Below are 15,697 nucleotides of genomic sequence, written 5' to 3'. Positions count from 1 at the left end.
CAATTTCTAGCTGCTTTGAGCTGGAAAATTTACATTAACAAGATGCTTATAGAAAAGAAGAATCACTTTCACATTCTTTACAATTAGAAACAATTGATCTAATTTTTCTCACTAGAACAACCGTCAATTTGTGATGATCTAATTAACCAACTGACGTGACCCATAATCTGTGTACAAAAAAGTTAGTTGTTTCGTAACAATTACAAATGCTAACTCTTCGCTTATAGTCTGCTGTGAGTACATTGTATTATGTAAGTTTTCCACAATCATCGATTTAGTTATTTTAGACAAACTCGTTATGAATTACTCTCAAATTTATTACTTTCTCTGCTCTATTTTCTTCCATTTTAAATGGTGCAAATAAGAAAGCGTAAGTCATAAATCATAAGAGTGTGCTTTAATGGCAGAAACTGAAACACACACATACACACACATAAGGGAGCTCGCGCACACATGCACATACACATGCAAAATATATTACACACATACGAATACTCACTCACGCAAGCAAGCACACACGCACACACACACACCCCCACCCAGAAACCGGGTCAACGAATGATTTACTTTTCTCCACAGCAAAAATCATATATTCTTATAGAAAGCAAATGGGGCAAAAACAGTGAAAATAGACAAGATCAACGCCAAAATAAGAAGCGATGCTCCTAAAATTAACAACATTTAGTGCAAAATTAATTCAGATTTTGGGTGCTCAAATGAATTGTTGTGAACAGAACGTTCGGAATCCAAACATCCTTTTAAAAGACTTTAGCCCAATTTTTTAAGGATTCTTGGACGTAGAACATTATTCAAAGCGTCAACGTTTAGTTGAATGTCAACAAAAGCCTTGACCATAATGTGAAAAACACTTTCCAACCTGATCAGATGATGCTTAACACTGAAAAAAGTTTTAGTACAATAAAATTGTTGAAATTGTACAAAATTATGTAGAAAGCACGCTGGAAGGCGCATAGCCAAACTTTGCATCTAATGAAATATGTATATAAAGTAAAAACGGAACCAAAGCAAAATGATGTAGCCCAGTTTTTAAAAAAGTTGTATATTAAAGTCCACGTTGTTGATTTTAAATTTTTCTGTCGTTAAAAATAGAGATGTTTGAGATTTTGTAGTTTGCTTTGTTAGCAAAAAAATTTACAGGATTTACTTTGATGAGACTCCATTATTGCGACCATATTCAAGAATTTGAACGAAGCTAGGTTTTAAACGGCCAACCAAGTTGGATTGATTTTTCACAAGTGGTATCGGGAAGCCCATCTTGTTGACAAATACATGCGCTGAAAGTCTTGCAGTTCTCATGAGTCGATAGCTTTTTCTATTTTTGTCTAGCACACACGTTCTTGGCATTGGACATTAGAGCAAGTGTGCCGCGCCTTTTCACAAATTTTCCCAGTTCTTCTTGAACAGATTCATCACGTTCAGTAATTCGAGAAAAAGTTTAACGATCTGTCATACCTTGAAGGTTGGAAAATGTTATTCACAAAGAGCTAAAATCTAATAATGGCTTTACAATGAAAATTGACGCTTTGGTTAAGATTGTTTTCAAGATATAAAACATAAAAAATTTCGAGGAGCACTACAGTAAAATGATTGCTGTTGTTAAGAGAATGAAGAGAAATTGCTTAGAAGTTGAGTTTATGTAGGTGACGTGCTAAAAGCACCTCATCTTTTTCGTTTCTCCTGAAGTGTTGACAATAGATATAAAAAAGTGTTTGTATTTTGTTGGAAATGGGCAGTATATATGCTGAAGTTTATATTTTAATTTTTTCTTCGTGTATTTTTTTTGCAAAAACTGTGAAAATTTAGTTCTGTGCATACCAACTATTTGTTTTTTTGAAGTGCTAAGGTCATGTAATGAAGATGGTGAAATCTACTGAAATATTGTTAAAGCACTCTTCAAAATGACGTTAGAATTAATAAACAGAATGTGCTAAATTGAGAGAATGTGAGCACACATAAACATTCTCACACACATACACTCACACAAAAACCGCGGCAAAGAATGATCACAGAGTTATGCAAGCTCACTGCCCATAACAGTGGAAATTTTTACTTTTCCTCCGCAAAAATCATATACTGATAGAGAATGGGGTGGAAACAGTGAAAACAGACAAATTAAACGCCAAAATAAGAAGCGATCAAACTCAAATTAACAACATATAGTGCACACTTATTTCAGATTTTGAATTGAAGTTTACACCGTTCTACCGCTCCTTGACCTTGGAAAATGAAGTGTTCTGAAAATGAATAAAGCGTTCTGAATCCAAACATCCTTACAATAGTCTTTAGCCCAATTTTTATGAATTCTTGCAAATCAAAAGAATTCAAAGCTTCAGTGTTTATTGCAAGGACAGCAAAAGCCTTGACCATAATGTGAAAAACAATTTCCAAACTAGTCAGAAGATGATTAACACTGGAAAAAATTTTAATGCTTTAAAAATGTTGAAATGTACAGGATTATGTAAGAAATGCACTGGAAGGCACAGAGCCAAACTCTTCTATTTAATGAAAAATGAACCGAAGCAAAATGATGCAGCCCTGTGTTTGAAATAATTGTGTATAGTAAAGTTGACGGTGTTGATTGTAAAATTTTCTTTTGTTTGAAGATTTTTGAACGAGGCTAAATTTCTCAAGGCCTAGCAAATTGTATTAATTTTTCCGTATGTGATATAGGAAAATTTATCCTGCTGCGAAAAACATAGGCTCAAAGTCTTGCAGATCTCATTAGTTGTTAACTTTTTCTATTTCTGTCTGGCACACAATTTCTTGGCATTGGAAATCAGAACAAGTGTGCCGCGCTTCTTTACGCATTTTTCCAGTTGTTCGCCAATGCATTACCTTCAGTATTTTGAGAAAAGGTTTCACGATCTGTTATACCTTGGCTAGGCTGGAAATTGCTATTCACAACAGGGTCAAGTTTACTAATGGCTTTGGTCGAATAGTGAAAAATTATAAAAGAAAATCTTCCTTGATACTAGAGCAAAAGAGTCTGTAAAATCATCTCTTGCAATAAGTCAACACAACTGTTGACATTCTCTCAACAAAATCTGCGACATTTTGAATAGCGCTTTAACAGTGTTTCAGTAGATTTCACTATCTTCATTACATAGCCTTAGCACTTCAGAAAAAAACAAAAAGTTTTTTTTCTCGGAACTAAGTTTTTTTCATAAACTGCATCGCATAGTTTATTCAAAAACAGACACAAAGAAATTACCTAAAATATTAAATTTTGCAAATATCTGTAGCCCACTTCCGACAAAATACAAGCAATTTTTAAAAAAATTATTGTCAACAAGAACTTTTTTAAATTATTGTCAACGCTTCAAGCGAAACGAAAGAGTTTAGGTGCTATTACCACGTCGCCTAAATAAACTAAAAAATTAGGAAATTTCTCTTCATTCCCTTAGCAACAACAATCATTTTTTGTAGTGCTCCTCGAAGTTGTTTATATATTTTATATCATAATAAAAATCTTAATCAAAGCATCAATTTTTATTGTAAAGTCGTTAATAGATTTCAGCTTTTTGTGAATAGCATATTCCAAACTAGCCAAGGTATAACAGATCGTGAAATTTTTTCTAGAAATACTGAATGTGGTGCATCTGTTCAAGAAGAATTGGGAAAATGCGTAAAACATTGTGGCACATTTTGGGAATTTTGTCTAAAAATGTGAGACTTATACAATGAAAACTTTACTCTGAACAAAGACGTAAACAATTAACAAAAGAAAAAGTAATCGAATGCAAAATAAGGGGATTCCATGTTAGCAACCTTTTAAAAAAAATTATGTGAATTTTTCTTAATTGTTAAATAATTTCTGGAAGAGAACAATCCAGTGTGTGGTCTTCTGGATTTTGCGTTCTAACAGGACCATTTTACAGAATTTGCTCCTTCTCTGACATCATTGCAACAATGAACTAGACTTTTTTGTAATCATAGTCCGGATTTATTAGCGAATACAGGGATAAGCGCGACCACACAATTTGAGTTCCACTTTTTTTTCATACAAATAATCTTCACACTTCATTATCTCAACATCTGACCAATTTTTCTAATGGTTGCCCAAAAACATTGAATTTTGTCTTTTTTTTGTACGAAAGAAGCAATGCAAACAATAGAAATCTTGCTTTGTTTAAAAAGAAACAATCCTTCTTCTTGTGCCCCTCGAAATTGAATAGAAAATTCTCCAGTTGCCTGAACACAATAACCGTTATCTTTTGTATTCTGAATTTTTTTCCAATCAAAATCCAAGAGTTAAGATAAGTTAACAGGATAACTGTATCCAACCAATTTTTTTCATCACGGAAGCTGAATTTTAATCAAATTTTCAATTTTAATGCACAGTCATTAAGAGACTTGACTTCATTGTGAATAAAATTTATCTACCTAGTCAAGGTTGGCTAGAACCCGAGTTTTTTTCAAAGCACTGACCGCGGAGCATCAAGAAAACAGGGAAAATATGTAAAAATGAGTTGCAACTATTTGCAATTCTGTAAGAAAAAAACTGACAGCCACACAATTGAATCTTTTCATTATATAGAAAATAAAACTTTAAAACTAGCAAAATTGACTCGTCGCAATTTATGTGGATTCCGTGTTAGCAACCACATTGATAATTTTTTTAGTAAAGTTTACTTCGTTATTTCTTTAATTTTGCAAAGAAAACACCCAGTTTAAGGTTTTCTGGATTTTGCGTTATAACTGGTAAATTTGAGCAGGCTTTCCTGCTCTTTGGACACTATTGCAACAATGGGATCAGGCCTTTTGGCAATCATAGTTCATTTTTCAGCGAGATCAGATTTTAACACGGCCATACAAAATGGGTCCAATTTATTTCCTGCCCGGGTCGAGATGTCAGCGCCGTTTCAGCGCACTATTTTGTAAGAAGTGCGCTGAATGTGCTAAAATTATGTAAGAAATGAGTTGAATGAGCTGAAAGGCGCTGAAATGAGCTGAAACGCGCTGAAATGAGCTAAAACGCGCTGATTTTTCAAAATTTTCAGCGCAAAAATCTTTCATAATTTTGCGCTGAAATGCCCTGAAACTCTGTAAGAAATGTATTCAAATTTAAGCGCATTTCTTAAAATTATTTAGTTGATTTAAGCGCCTTTGACAACGATTCCTCAATTTCAAACCATTTAGTTGGGTGAAGGCTGCGGCACGGGAGAGCAGGGTTCGATTCTCAGTGATAGCTATTTTTTGAAAACTCAGTGGTTTTCAGCGCGTTTCTTGCAAAGTTTCAGCGCTTTTCAGCACATTTCAGCGCATTTTTATGTAAAGCTTGTGAGCTGAAATTTTGAAAAATCCGCGCATTTCAGCGCATTTGTTACATTAATTTTCTCGACCCGGGCGGTGAACCTAGTTGGTCTGACCTATCGACAAATCAGAAGGATCTCAGGCATGGAAAACATTTTTATCAAGTTTTTTCTGGTACAAAATTTGTAGAGGTTGGAGTATGTATTTTCATTTGTCAATTTTGAGCAAAATTGGTAAGTTTTATGATATAGAAAAAAAATTAATTTTAGATATATTAACATGCTAAAGCCCAGATACCCCTGACTACTCGTCGTACTTAGGTCTAATATCCCTAATTGAGGGATAAACGATATGAAATTAAGCTTCAAATGATTAAGCTTCAAATGACAAGTAAGCCTATTGGACACCCGGGTAAACCAAAATTTGTTATCCTAGAACCTTCCTCTTATGGATCCTTAATGTCATAGACGAAAAAAGTTTAACGAAATTGGTAGGTTTACAACTTTCCCATAAAGGAAAGTTCTATGGTTACAACTTTATCATAAAGGAAAGTTCTATGACTACAACTTTCTCATAAAGGAAAGTTCTATGATTACAACTTTATCCTAATAGGAAAGTTCTATGATTAAAACTTTTTCATAAAATGGAAAGTTCTAGGATGACAAATTTTTCATCGTTTCGAGCGCTAAAGAAGGTTAAATACTGTAGGAAAAAATCTACAGTTGAACTAACAAACAACTTTTTGAGATTTTCCAGTATGTTTTGGGTGTGTTCCCCTCCTCCTTCTCTCAACCGGGCTGGGAACTGGCTACGGCGGAGTTACAAACAAACAACTATAGGAGAATTGAGTCAGAGCAAACGGTAAAAATCCGCGCTCTAAGACTCTCTCCGAGTAAAACTTTTTTCCTAGACAATCTCTAGCAAAATTTCTTTTTGTTTTAAACTCTAACTGCACTGGTGATACTGAAAAGAAACTTTTTCCAATATTTTTCTTACTAATTTTTTGAAACAAAGTATTTGTGCTTTGTTTTAGTGGTGTTCATAATTTCTCTGAAAATTTGTTAATTTACAACTTTCATAATATTAAAGTTTTAGGATTACAACTTTTCACAGACGACATAATAGGAAGTTGTAATTTTACAACTTTTTCAATTATGACGTCAACCCGGGCAATTGAAAAAACTTTTAATTCTCGTCTCTTTTTGAAATTCATTTGGTCAATGAGAAAACTGAATCGCAAAAAAAAAAATTTCTGGAAATGTTTGTTTCATCCTTTGTTTGAAACAATAGACTCACCGGGAAAACTTTTGTGAAATTAGTAACATTTTGCAGCTGCAGTTTCGGCTGCTGTTTGAATCGTGGCTTTTTAATGGTTATTGTTGAAGAAAAATTCTGCTCCACTTGCTTTCGTTGTTTAGAGCGCGAGCAATTCGAGTACACATGCTCATAAAACTCTACTAAAGAAGCATATAGGTTCTAAAGATAAAGATCTGCTAGAAAAGTTAACAATTTTTTAAAACCTACCAGTTATGAAAGCTCGAAAGCTGCTTAAAATATAATACTTGTTCTCGATTATAGTGGAGTATATGGTTATGTCAGAAGTTTGTTGTATGATGGCAGTTTTTTGTAAAGATAAATTTGGTGCTTGACATATCATGCAGATTAATTTGCCATCTTTGATGCTCATTTCGCCTAAATTTCGTATTAAGCTTCAAATGAAAAGTTTTTACCGCTTTAAATGGTGCACTTAGACCATGTTCAATATGGTTGTACCACACCAAAAGCTATAAATATACTTTTTTTCCTCAACAGGAATGTTAGCATGAATGGGATATGATCTATTCAACCAACAACCGATTGTTTGTTAAAGAAGGCGATAACATGCCTTATTGCCATATAACATGAACTACGTCAATTTTTATGGTCCTTTTTTGTGATAAATGAATCACGCCGTGAAAACAATTTATTTTTTGGCAACTGATTATACATAGTTTTAATTATATTTTTATAATTATACCTCACTTTTTCATTTTATCTGATTCAGGTTATTACATGTATTCAATTTATATAACCGGCTAATCATAAGATTTGTTCCCGTTTTCATTTTCCGTAGCTGATTTGAACTGTAATAATACAGAAAGCTGAACAATTTATATTTTCTTATAATTGATCAGTTAACTCTTTATTTTACCTTGAAACATTTACGTGTCTACATTAAGTTTTTCCTTGCATTATATTTATTACTTAAAGGGACGATAACAAGCGGGTTTCAAAAAATTTAACTAATTCGCCGAACTAAAAAAAATAATGAAGTTAATTGCAATCCATCACCATTAATTGCTCAGACCCACTTAGTGGGGGGGGGGGATATAAATATGGGTGGTATCTCTAGAAAGCTCGTCAAGAGTAGAATATTTTGATTGGAGGGTTTTTAATCTTTGGAAGAGTTAATGGGTAAAAACTGTGTTAACAATCGACTTCAGATCACAAATTTTAGTTCACTTCTAAGACTTTTCTAATGCTAGTGTCAATCATTTTGCCAAATACTGTTGCAATTATGTACCGTTCAACTGCTATCGTTTAACTTATTATTGATCCGACCCACTTTAGTAATTAATGGGTATGAACTATAGGTTCGTTTTTGTATTCAATCAAATTTTCGCCAATTTTGTGTGGTGTCAATAGAAAGCATAGAACATCAAATTTTGCAGATTTTTTAAAGTTTGATCTTCAAGCATCTATCGAGGTTTAAAATTTTGTGAACGTTAGCCTCATTCCGTTGACATATTTTTTAATTTCAAATTTTGATCAGTTTTGCTCAAAAAATAAAAAATGTTAATGATAGTGTTATTGGTTTAACATTTAAACATAAAAATGACTTGTTGAATTGTTTGAACCGACACTATTGGTAAAACATTTTGCTAAATTTTTGAAAATACTTCATTTTTTGACTTCTTAATGGAAAAGGAAAAATTTTTGCTTTTTTAGCCCACTCTTTAAACTTTTTCCGGTAGTACAGTCACCAAAATTGCTGGTTAAAATGTTGTATACGAAGATACAATTTTTTTAACTTCCGGCTCGTAAGACATGTTCTGGAACAAACAATTTGCTGGAAATAACTCAATTTGAGGTTTAATAAAAATGCATAATTTGTTTTTGATACATTAAGGCTTTTTGGTTGCGAAATTATATTTTACCCATTTTAGTGAAAATTACTTTATTAACAGCCGCGTAGTTATGGCAAGGCCAGTTTTTGTCTTGTAGTGGATTTTGTAAATGAAGTATTGCTCCAAGCGTATTTGAGCGCTGTCCATTTAGAAATTATTTTTAAATTTTTTAAGCCCATTTGCAGACAAGTCTGCTTTCAATTAAACGTTCAATTAATGATCGGTCCCATTTAACTTTCTTTGAGGCCCCAACAACAAATAATATATTTTCAGAGTAAAACACTCTTGGTTCTGGGGCCCATACAAGTAGTTTTTTTGATGAAAAATTGAGTTTTGCCAGCAGTTGTTGTTCTTTTTGTAGTTTTGTGAAATTAAGCAAAGGTCCAATTTATTATTCAAAGAGGAGATTTTGAAGTCATACGTTTTTCTATTGTTTCCAGTCGAAACCTAATTGCTCTGATGTTTATGAATAAATTTATAGAAAAAATTTCAATGAAATATTTAGATCTTTCCCACCTTGTTTTTTCAACGTTTTTTTCTCTCAACTTTTCACCCAGTATTACAAAGGACTGTTCACAGTTTCTCTTTATGGTGCAAAATATAAACTCTAATACAGGTTTGTTTTAAATTAATGGCTATTATGAATTTGAATATGTTCGGTTGAAAAAAAATCTATGAATTTTTAAACTTTGCCGCCTTTCTAACATTATTTCTGCCGAACAGAATTTTAGCTCTATACCAGTCTCTTAAAAATAAGTCTGAAACTATTTTGATTTTAGACGTCAATCTAAGAGTGATTTAAATAATTGAGTAATGCTTTTACTAATTTGGAGCTAAGAATAAAAACTGAGAATACTGATACACTCATCGCCCACCAAACTCATAGTTCATAAAAAGGTGTTTCTTCTTGTATTTCTTCCCTTTCACTTTTCGCAAAATTACAAAAAAGTACAGGTCCCGTTGTTGTTGAAGAGAAGACCATTATAGATATATAACATTTTTGGTGGATACGGTACGCTTTCAACGATTTCGACACTTTTCTTGTTTTTTATTTTTTCGGACTTTGCCTGAAATTGAAATTTTTTCTGTAGTTGTGTGACTTGTTTCGAATAAAGAAAATATCAGTGGCCTCTTATTGAGGTATAAAAGAACTTATTTAGCTCTTTCATTTGATAACTAATGGTTTTATTGAGATTGACTGTACTTTTTTCAAAAATCAAGTTAGTTTCGATCTTTTTACTTTTTTTATATTGTCAATTTACCATTTAGTCTCAAAAATTTTTGTTATCATCCGTTTTTGTGTGAAAAAACACTAATCTTATCTGGTTTTGAGCTAAACCCGAAGTCTTATGATAAGAAGTTGTGATCATGAAAAGAAGAAAAAGTCCTTGGCCCTTTTGAAATCGGGCCTGATGATAATGAAATAAGGGGCAGGTAGATATTTTGTTTTTACCTTTAAAAGCTCATGCTTTTAATGGCCTCAGAGCCCTTTGTTTTTGCATATTCTTTATGTGCTTTGGATATTCAAACTGTCTATTTTTGTTGTTACTTTGCAGTCTTACCTCTTGAGTCACTAAAATCGGTTGATGTTGGCTTCTCAAACAATTAAATGAGGATCTTTTAGTAGTGTTGATATGAAATTAGAACAGTTTTTTTCTCTTTTTTGACGACCTGTTATCTAATCTTACTAAAGGTGAATTGTATCTACTTTTTGGTAAAGAATCAGTTGAATTGTTCAATTTACGGTACCGTTTTCACTTTAATACTAATTGTTTTTCCAAATAAAAGGTATTTAGTTTTTTCCGTAATTAATGTGTTTTCTTGTTTTATTTAGTTTTTCTTGCCTTGTAGCTCCCGACGGTCCGGCAGGTCACAACAGCAGGTTCTAACGGTAGGCTCCATACTTTAATGCAGGTCCCGGCGGTCCTCTAATGCCGCCTTAAATAATTCATTTAGAGTTTTGATTTTGTGACATTTCAATCAGATCATTCAACAATTGTTTCCGAACAGTGGGTGAACTTTTGAATGTTTCCTATCACTTCCACATTTGGATGGTAATTGCGTGAAAATATGGTTTAGCGGGGTTGGAATTTTTTGTACGGTCGCACAATACCAAGACTCTGTGTTCAGTGTAAATTTTTGGAGAGTTTTACCGTTTTATCTTCTATTAGTTACTGATTTTGGTTATTTTGAGACTCATTGAAAACTTTTGTCTGCTCTTTTATCCAACTTTCAATTATTTTTAGATCAGGAAGAGAAAGTATCAAATAATTTCCATCAATGGAATAATACAAAGTGTTGGTTCAAAAATCCCAGTGCAACTAATTGTTTACAAATTTTTGGTTCTTGTTAAAGCTTTCAAGTTTTTTTGCCTCATATCACCCAAAGTATGCAGTCTTAGAGGGCAACCAGTGGCATGTAAAGCCTCTGATTTTAGAGAATGTTACAAAAAGACAAATGTCCAAAAATGCTACAGTGTTCTTGTGTTTTTCCACGGCTAGTAGTCGTACCTTCTGTTTTCAAACATAAAAAAATATAGAAAACTACCTGTTCCTTCTTGGTCGGAGAATTGTTATTATCATGGACTTTTATCTTTACTGAGAATTTTTTTCTAGTAGAGAACCAGTTGCTTTTTTCAAAATCGGAGAGCTTAAAGGATGTGCAATTTATTCTGCAAAAAGAAGATTTTAATAAGAAGATTTTTAAGAAGAGTTTCTGTTTCCGAATTTCTATTGAGCAATTTTTTTTGAACTTTATTTTTTTCATCAATCAATTTCTAATGAGAATTTTTTTTCTGATTTCCAGTTTTTTTTTCCTAATGCACAAGAAATCATAGTCAATATTCTCTTTCAAAAAATTATTCATGATTGATGACCTAAAAACCAATGAATCTAAAAACCAATTGGTCTGAAAAACCAATTGTTTTCATGATATTGAACGAACATTTAATTAATTTTAGTGTGATTTCTCAGATCGATTCGATCTTATGTTCAAGTGAAATTACTGTCTTTGTTTAAAGATCAAAAACATATTAGTGATAGTTTATTACAATCCAGGTCTAGACTTTGTGTAACGGAAAGTCTTTAAAAGTCTGGTGTGAGGGCACTCTTGACAATAATTGAACAGCAACTGTTTAAAGCCCAGCTAAGGTCTTTTCTTGGGTTCAGCAAGAGCCTTTTCATTACTAAATACAATCTAGCAAGGTCTTTTCATGAGCCCAACATTAGTCGTTCCATAAGTCTGCTTTTCTGAGAGTTCACAGTTTTCAAAGTGTTTTGCTGCTTCTGTATGCAAGCAAGCAGCACCGGAACATGGCTAAACAATTTTGCACAAATCAAAACAGTTAGAAGACTGACAAAAGGCCTAATTTATGCCAACTTTTAACATAATGCGGTTATGGCAGGAAAAATTTGCCATAGTACTTGATTGAAAGAAATTAGGTGCAAACGTCGGGCATAATGATGGCATTTGCCGTATATATGCCATCAGTCATCAGATTTAAAGTCTCTGATCATGAAGGACGAGTTCTATCACGCTTTTTTGCCAATTTATGTCAAACCCAATTTTTGAGTCTAGCTAAATTCTGTTTCAGAAACCTTTAGTCGAGCTAAAGTCCAGCCATAATTTTTGGTCGAACTAAAGACTTTTCCAAAAATTTGGGGTCCAGCTAAGTTCTTTTGAGAAAAATCTGAGATGAACTAAAGCGAAGCATGTCTCAAAGTCCAGCAAAAATCTTTTCATAGCCCAATTGAATCGAGAATATTTTTTCATCATACGTTTTGGTCGGGCATTGCCTTTTCATAAATTTCTACATAGGAATGGCAAAAGATCTGCTGACCAAGGCCGTTTAGTAATATTATCACCTACAATTGCTGATACATTTTAAAATTATATCCTCTTGGAAGCGGCATCAGGCTTGAAAAGGCCGATGAAGAAGGCTGCGAAAAGTTTAGTCCCGCTCATCTGTACATTAACATGAAAAAAGACTACCGTGATAATCATAACTGTCCTCAATTAAGCGCTGCTTAATTTTTCCGTTTACATCATTTTGATTTTTGTTTTGTTTAATAACAAGTTGGTCTCTTTTGCGTTTTTTTGGAAGCTCACATTATCGAATTTCCTTCATTTTCTGTGCTAAATTTTTATCACAGATATGAATTTATAACTTCTGAGCTTTGTCTAATATCAGCTTGAAGACAAAATTGGGTATTATACATTCCAATCCGTTAATCTTTCACAGCTAAGAGTTAATGCGCATGTGTATCACCGAATATATATAAATAGGGGTATAATTTTGCTTTTTTGTTTTGTTGATATCCCTTCGTTTTGCAAATTGCTATCAATTTAATTCAACTTTTATTGGAACTAAATTTTGGCAAAAAATACGTTTTAATTGAAGGTACCTAAGGCACTCTCGAATTCCTAATAAGGCAATTAAAATGGCAACAATTAAGAAAAAAATATTCAGTTTCAAATAGATGGAGTAAGGTTATTCTATTGAATACAATTCTTCTGAGTTCTCAATGGCAAGCTTGCTGTTTGTGAATTAACCATGTCTTTTTCTTTAAAAGTTATAATGTACCACTTCATTTAGAAATGTCGAATTATCGATGCATTGAAACAAAGCCTTCGCACTATTTTGGAATAAAGAGTAGTCTAATGTGGGATATCTTTCGTTAGTGCCCCTAAGCTTAGTTGGCGAATCTTACAACCCTCGAAAAATTATTGTTTGATATTTACTATGTAAAGACACTTTCTCATTATTCTGTGTTTGAGAAGTGCATAACGTTCAGAAAAGGATTCCGATTGATTGAAATGTAAAGAAGTATTTGATTTCGATATCGTTGCAATTAGTACCAAAAAAGTATTGTATATAGGAAACATTTATATCTCTAAATTTAATGCAAGAGCCATTAGCAGCATTTGAGTTCCTAAATAAGGATTTCTTATCAAGGAAGGCTAAAAAATGAACACAGTCTGCACTCAATAAAAATACACAATTTTAGAGAATCAAGGGTAAAAATGTTTACGCACCAATAAATCAAGGCAGGTCAATTTAGTCAGTTTGGTTGCAATTAAATTTTAAAAAGCGCATGTGTAAAATTTTCATGTACTGTGAATACATTTATGTTGCGCATTTGTCTAAATTTCTTGCCCAATAAGTTACCCTTTTAGTTCTGATTTCGCCTGCCCCACTTGGTTGCCTTGATTGTTGCCCTCTCGTAGTTGTAAAATCTCACATTTGAGCACCTCATTTTCTCCTTCTGATTCTCGGTCATAACAACTTTGAGGCAGAGAGCTTAGTTTGAAAGATCGTACTTAGACGGAAAGAAGTCAAATCTAATATTTGTTGCCCTAAATTTAATGCCCTAATTCATCAAAAAATTAGACCCAGTCAGAACTCTGATGTTTGACACTTGAATCAAACCATTATTCAATATTAGCACACGGTTGTTATCGCCACCGAGAAGTTATCAAACTCCGAGGCGAAGCCGAGGTGTTATGACAACTTCGACGGCGATAACAACCGTGTGGTAATTTTTTAAATCAACACCTGTTGCGATCATTTCAAAATTGAACACAGTTTTATTGGTTTTTCATATTTATTATTTTGTGAACAATTACATTTTCAAAGGTAAGCGATATATCTTCGGATCTGTTCTTCGTTTTGTCCTCATGCCCCCCACATATACATACATTCATACACACATACACAAAAAAACACACGCACGCACGCACACACACACACACACCCACACACACACACACACACACACACACACACACACACACACACACACACTCACGAACACACACACACCCGCGCACACACGCAAACGTGAACACACACACGTACACAGACACTCACACACACGCACGCAAACGCACACACATACGTACACACAAACTCGCACGCACGCACACAAACACACACAGACAGACACACACAACACACAGATACAAACACACAAACACATACGCACGCACACACACATACAAACACACACACAGAGACACACACAAACACACACACACACACACAAACACACACGCACAAAAAAACACACGCACACACACACATATACAAACACACACACACACACACACAGACACACACACACACACGCACACACACACACACACTTACACACACTTAAACACACTTACACAAACATACAGACACACACACACAGACACACACGCAAACACACACACACAGACACACACAGACACACACATAACACACACACACAAACACACACACACAAACACTCACGAACGCACACACACACACCACACAATACACTACACACTCGCCACACACCACAGACACACACCGCACCACTTACACACCCCAAACACACACACCACACTCCCCGCACACGCACCACCCACCAAACACACAACCCACACCACACACGCACACACACCACAAAAGTTTTTTTAGGATACAATTTTATCAAACTGTTTCCGTCATTAGACTACTAGTTTATGGCCACTCTTTTATCGCCACTGTTTACTTAGTAACAGTGGCGATAAAAGAGTGTGATAAACTTGTAGTCTAATGCTGAAGTGTTTTTCCAGTGTCGATTGGGCACTAAAATTTATTACACTTGCAGTTTATTTAACTGCTATTATCGCAACAGCTGTTGATTAAAAATAATTGGGTCTTTGCTATAGGAGACGGAGACATTCGGTTTATTTCAACTACTATATTTTTTAAATAGAATTTTTTTCACTGATATGCAAAATTATACTCTTAACTTCAATTTCAAATGAAATTCAACGCTTTTATACTCTTTGTTTCTCTTCTTTAAATATGTTAATTTTGTCTTAACATATACAAAAAAACCATCAGATATTAGAAACGCATCTTTTGTCCGTTTTTGTAGCGCAACTAAGGACTAATACGCATGGGTCTACATAAAAATATAGCAATAAAGGTATGTCTTTGCCAAAATGCTTCGTATCTTGCAAGATATTGCTTCGTTTTGCAATTTGTTTAAAATTTGATTCAAAATTAATCAGAATTATTTTTTTAATTTAAAAAACGATTTTTATGTAGTTAAGACACATTTAAAAGTCGAGTAAAATTACTCCAACTTTTAAGAAAACTCCCTTCTATAATCTTAGTATGTGAGCAAGGATGGATGTAAATGACGTTTGATATGAAAAGAAAAAGGACTGGGACGAACTGTTTTAAATAGATCACAGGGCTCTCAAACTTCTAAGAGAAAACTATCTTTGAAACAGTG

General features: G+C 33.7%; 1 protein-coding gene across 3 annotated transcripts in view; it reads left to right on the top strand.

The window, feature by feature from the left end:
- Positions 1–175: 175 nt before the first annotated feature.
- LOC142340104 (putative polyketide synthase 26) overlaps positions 176–15,697 on the top strand; it is a 28,583-nt gene continuing 13,061 nt past the window's right edge. The window contains exons 1-2 of one of the 3 annotated variants that reach the window (XM_075390529.1): positions 13,899–13,975; positions 15,123–15,138. The gene's annotated coding sequence lies outside the window, so the exon portion shown is untranslated. Of the gene's footprint in view, positions 252–7,213; positions 7,319–13,898; positions 13,976–15,122; positions 15,139–15,697 lie in introns of those variants that run through there. The other 2 variants (XM_075390531.1, XM_075390532.1) reach the window with 2 other exon arrangements.

Source organism: Convolutriloba macropyga, chromosome 5, assembly GCF_964194025.1.
Source record: "Convolutriloba macropyga chromosome 5, txConMacr16.3, whole genome shotgun sequence".
Taxonomy (NCBI): Eukaryota; Metazoa; Xenacoelomorpha; order Acoela; family Convolutidae; genus Convolutriloba; species Convolutriloba macropyga.
The sequence above is the reverse complement of the archived record's forward strand: the minus strand, read 5'-3'. Positions and strand labels throughout refer to the sequence as shown.